Genomic DNA, 6,000 nt, shown 5'->3' on the forward strand with positions numbered 1-6,000 from the left:
GTGTTTTGCGGTCATGTGACCTCATTTTACAACATTTTGGCATTTATTTCCAATTGGGGCTCCTACTGAACATTGTGTTCGCTTTATGATAGTAGCATTCATTTTACACCTCCAATGTTCAATCTACAACGGTGGTGTTCCCTTAACAATCGTTGCAAAAAACAATCATACAATTGATTTGGTCACAAAGGTGATCAGCTTTATGACCATTACAACAAACCTTGCTCTGTCTCTGACCCACCCAACAATGAAAGGATGAGGCAATAATATGGACATATCTCTATTTGTTTTGCAGAGAAGAATAAGCAGAGATAACTGGAGGAAAAAGGAAGAAACAGACTCACTTAGGTTAAATTCTGTGCAGAAAAGAGCAACTAAGATGATTAAAGGCCTGAAGGAAGAACGGTTGCAGGATTGGGGTTTGGCCAGGCTAGGGAAAAGAAGGACTATGGGGGACATGATAGCAGGATTTCAGTATCTGAGGGCTTTGGTTTGTGACGGACAAAGAAGGGGGGGGTCAAAACTAACAAAGAAGGGGGGGGGTCAAAACCAAAGCACCAGAAGGCAGGAGAAGAAACAATGGATAGAAACTAATCAAGGAGAGAATTAAGGAGAAACCTCCTAACAGTGAGAACAATTAACCAGTGGAACAGAAGTAGCCTCCAGAAGTTGTAGGTACTCCATCACTGGAGATTTTTAAGAAAAGACTGGACAGCCACTTTTCTGAAATGGCAGAGGGTCTCCTGCAGGGAGTTGGATTAGAAGACCTCCAAGCTCTATTTTGATTGATTGAATGAATGAATGAATGAATGAATGAATGAATGAATAGAATAGAATAGAATAGAATAGAATAGAATAGAATAGAATAGAATTTTATTGGCCAAGTGTGATTGGACACACAAGGAATTTGTCTTGGTGCATATGCTCTCAGTGTACATAAAAGAAAAGATACGTTCATCAAGGTACAACATTTACAACACAATTGATGATCAATATATCAATATAAATCATAAGGATTGCCAGCAACAAGTTATAGTCATACAGTCATAAGTGGAAAGAGATTGGTGATGGGAACTATGAAACGATTAATAGTAGTGCAGATTCAGTAAATAGTTTGACAGTGTTGATGGAATTATTTGTTTAGCAGAGTGATGGCCTTCGGGAAAAAACTGTTCTTGTGTCTAGTTATTCTGGTGTGCAGTGCTCTATAGCGTCGTTTTGAGGGTAGGAGTTGAAACAGTTTATGTCCAGGATGCGAGGGATCTGCAAATATTTTCACGGCCCTCTTCTTGATTCGTGCAGTATACAGGTCCTCAATGGAAGGCAGGTTGGTAGCAATTATTTTTTCTGCAGTTCTAATTATCCTCTGAAGTCTGTGTTTTTCTGGTTGGGTTGCAGAACCGAACCAGACAGTTATAGAGGTGCAAATGACAGACTCAATAATTCCTCTGTAGAATGAATGAATTTCACCCTCCGAACCTCTCTGCCACTTTCACATTCTCTCTCAAGTGTTCTCATTCTTTTAACAAGGTTCCCCCAGGAGGCCACCCAGCTTTGAGACCAACTCCTCCACTCGTTCTCCAAGTGAGGATTCCTCGGGGACGAATCATTCTGAGTCTGTTCTTAGTCCCCTCCGTCTTCCCAGGACTTAAGGAATGCCTCCATCCTCTTGGTTTAATATAAAATTATTTTCAGTATATTCATTTTTATTTTTATTTATTTATTTTGTCACAACAATATATGTAACTATCATACAGAAAGGTTATATAGTATATAAAGGTATAAGCATATATATATATATATATATATATATATATATATTTTTATATATATATATATATATATATATATAGGAAGAAGAAAAGAAAAACAATAGGACAGGAACGGTAGGCACGTTTGTGCGCTCATGCACGCCCCTTATGGTCCTCTTAGGAATGGGGTGAGGTCAATATAAAATATACTGAATATCTGCTACAGTGGAATTCCGCTTGAAGTCTTAAAGTTCCCAGGGTTGGAGACCCCTGTCCTACAGGATATTTCTGCTAATTGTGCCGGTTGGAAAAGCCAGAGTGATTTTCCTGATTTAGAAGAGCAGAAGGAGACAGCTTGGGCGCCCTCTGATGGACTTTCACAGCCTCCGCACCTTAATATTCAGAAGCTGCCAGTAAAAGCAACACAACACCCAACAGCGTTGTGCTGGGCCTTCTTGGTGTATGCATATTGATCTTTTTGGGGGAAGCATTGTAGAAGACATCCTCGACTTACAACCACAAATGAGCCCAAAATTTCTGTTGCGAACAAAGCAAGACAGTCATTAAGTGAATTTTTGCTCCATTTTTCTCGCCACAGCTGTTAGGTGAATCATTGCAATTGTTGAGTTAGTAACACCAGTGTTAAGTGAATGTATATGTATTTGTATTTTAATTGTGTTTATATTGTAACATGATTGTGTATTTTATTTGGCTGTGAACCGCCCTGAGTCCTTCGGGAGAAGGGCGGTATAGAAATTTAAATAATAAATAAAATAAATAAATAAATGTGGCTTCCCCATTGACTTTGCTTGCCAGAAGGTCACAAAAGGGGATCACATGACCCCAGGACATTGTGACTGTCATAAATATGCGTCAGTTGCCAAGCACGTGAGCATGGAGAAGCTGTAAAGGTCATAAGTCACATTTTTCAGTACCATTGTAACTTCAAACAGACACTAAACAAACTGTCGTAAGTCAAGAATTATCTGTATGGAAATGCTACTCCTAACATTATATTAACGAAGTGAAACTCCAAAGCCAATACAGGTAATCCTCAATTTATGACCACAGTTGAACCCAAGATTTCTGTTCCTAAGTGACAAATTTGTTAGCGAGTTTTGCCCTGTTTTTTTCCCCAAAAGGTTTTTTGTTTTGCCTTATGAACACTTTACTTCATAGGGTAATATTGACATTCAGGTCAGTCCTCAACTTACAATCACAACTGGGATCAAAATTTCTGTTGCTAAGTAAGATTATTGTGTTGTGCCTGATTTTATGACTTTTTTTTAACCATGGTTGTTAACTGAATCACTGCAGTGCAGGTAGTTCTCAACTTATGACTACAATTGCTAAGCTAGACACTTGTTAAGTGAGCTGTGTTTCATTTTATGACCCTTAATGCCACAGTTGTTAAGCTAGTAACAGGACTTTGCTTGTCAGAAGGTCGCAAAAGGTGATCACATGACCCCGGGACATTGCAACCATCATAAGTACATGCCAGTTGCCAAGTGTCTGAATTCTGATCACGTGACCACAGGGATGCTGCAATGGTCGTAAGTGTGGAAAATGGTCATAAGTCACTTTTTTCAGTGCCGTTGTAACTTCGGACGATCACTAAACAAATGGCTGAAGTAAAGAACTACCTGTATTAATATGTCATCTAAAGAATATCTTTTAGTCATAATCAGAGATTTTTCAAGAATAAAACGCTTTTAAAATTATATATTATGGGGGACAAATAAAAATACTTCCCTTCTTTCAACACTTATCAGAATAAAGCAGTAATTATTGCAAATGCAAACAATTAAAGTGCATATTCTGGCTTTTAGTTTGCTTATAGTATCAATATGTCTTCGATATTTTTGTCCTTTTTAGTTCAGGAGATTCTGCTTAGTGAAATCTTAAGCATAACCTACAATGGGCTGGATAAAATTTGGCAATAGGATAAAGTTACAATTTGGAACACCATAGAGCTCCCTAGATGTGCATGCACATGCACCCAAATACACCCTCACCCACCAACCTACGCATAAACTCACTCTTCCATGGTGTGCCAGTCAGTTCCCCAGTGTTTATCTGGATGATTTCCCAATGCCTGTTTGATCTTCTATGGCGACGATAGGCCTCCCACTTTGAGGACAGCTGGGGCCAGTTGGAGGGGAGACCCTCTTTCCCACCCACCTTTTCCTTTGACAGACCCTTCCTGAGGCTCGAGGCTGCCCTCTGTTTACATGTTCCCAGTTCTGGGAGAGACTGTGAATATCAAACAGGTCTGAAGTCCTTTAATGTGGCCAAGGGATGCTATCAGTTCGAGGGGGTGAGTGGGGTGGACCTTCGTGGTATGTCCTGGGTCTGTGCCTGCTCACCAGCCCACCAGATCTTCAAACAATGGGTGTTGAAGCTGGCATTCTGTGCAAGCCTGTGGAGTGGTGCATGAGCCTGTTTGTGCGTTAGAAACAGGCTGGTGAGAGAAGGGTCTGCTTCCCGGTATCTTTGCAGCTCCAGCCTGTTTTGGAATGAGGCCTCCGGGAACTTCCTGTTCGAAAACCACAAGCACCGTTGGGTCAAAGCTTCAAGGAGTCTTGATGGAAGCAAGAGACCAGTAACAGTCACAGAGTTGGAAGGGACCTTGGAGGTCATCACAGGATCAAAGTCACCTCTTGCTCACAAATTCCCCCAGATGAGGGGGAGACGTAAAAGGAATCATGGAACATTTTCTTCCCAAAATATTCACTTTAGAAAAAGGCATAGCCAAAGAACGTCGATTTGTTTTCTAGAGCAACCCCCACAAATATTCTGAAGTATATTGCACCATCTACTGTACAGGCAGTCCTTGTCTTGCAATAGTTCATTTAGTGACCATTCAGAAAAATGTGCACTGAAAAATGTGACTTATGGGCAATTTTCAGAAAGCCATTGTAACATCCACATGGTCACATGATCAAAATTCAGATGCTTGGCAATTGACCCGTATTTATGACGGTTGCAGTGTCCCTGGCTCCTGCGATCACCTTTTGTGACCTTCTTATGAGCAAAGTCAATGGGGAAGATGGATTCACTCAACGGCATACTTCATTTAAGAACAGCACTGATTCAATTAACAAGCGTAGTAAGAAAGGTTATAAAACTGGGCTCAACTCACTTAATCTCTTTGCTTAGCAATGGAAATTTTGGCTCAATTGTGGTCCTAAATCAAGGACTACCTGTTCCCTGTCCTTTAATTTTTATATCAAACTCCCCCCTCCCATATGAGTTCCACCCATCTGTGCTCGCATTTGATCCTATGTCAGTCCTTCCAGGTGACGGCTATGCAGCTACCTTGCCTTACCTCGGACAGGCCAAAGGTGGGATCCACAAGCATTAGCAATGAGCTGTAGCAATGAAAAGTTAAACATTGACTTCAGCGACAATTATAAGTTCATTTTTACAAGAGACAGCAGTTGACTTCACAATTGGAAGATCAATAACATAACCATTGAGCAAGTGAAGTCTTATTAATATTTTTATTGGGTTTTTAATCTTCCTTAGCGAGAGCTACTTAGTTCTAATGCAGGGCTCTCCAAACTGGGCAACTTTAACACTCATGGACTTCAAATACCAGAATTCTTCAGCCAGCTGGGAGTTGAAGTCCACAAGACTTAAAGTTGCCAAGTTTGGAGATCCCTGTTCTAATGGTTAAGGCATCAGGCTAGAAAGAGGGAGACGATGAATTCTAGTCGTGCTTTAGGCAAGAAGTTAGTTGTGGGGGACCTTGGGCCAGCCACTCTCTCTCTCAGCCCCAGGAAGAAAGCAATAGCAAGCCACTTCTGAAAAATCTTGCCAAGAAAACTGCAGGGACTTGTCTAGAGAGTCTCTGAGAATTGTACAAGATTGAATAGAAGAAAAAAAAAATCTTCCCCAACGAATATATTAGACTGTCTGCCTAAATGACATCCAGGTCAATAATTTTGTCTCCGTGGCAATAAAACTCTTTAAGGCAAAGATATTAAGCTTTATAGGGCACAGTTCTGCCAGCATCGGAGCCTGAGGATGCTAACATTAGTTCAGACCAGATTTATAAGAAGGATGCCATAATAGTTAACAATGAAACCTCCAACTCTCACCAAAGCTACTGGTGATATTCAATAGGTGCAGCACAGAGACCGAGACAGATGATTAATGAGAACTTCTGAGGAAAGTTAAGTGGAGAAGGACTGTGTTTTATCAATTCTAGAACAAGATGTTTTTAACTGAAATAGTCCTCCAGCCT

This window comes from Ahaetulla prasina, chromosome 11 (assembly GCF_028640845.1).
Source record: "Ahaetulla prasina isolate Xishuangbanna chromosome 11, ASM2864084v1, whole genome shotgun sequence".
In the NCBI taxonomy this organism is placed as follows: domain Eukaryota; kingdom Metazoa; phylum Chordata; class Lepidosauria; order Squamata; family Colubridae; genus Ahaetulla; species Ahaetulla prasina.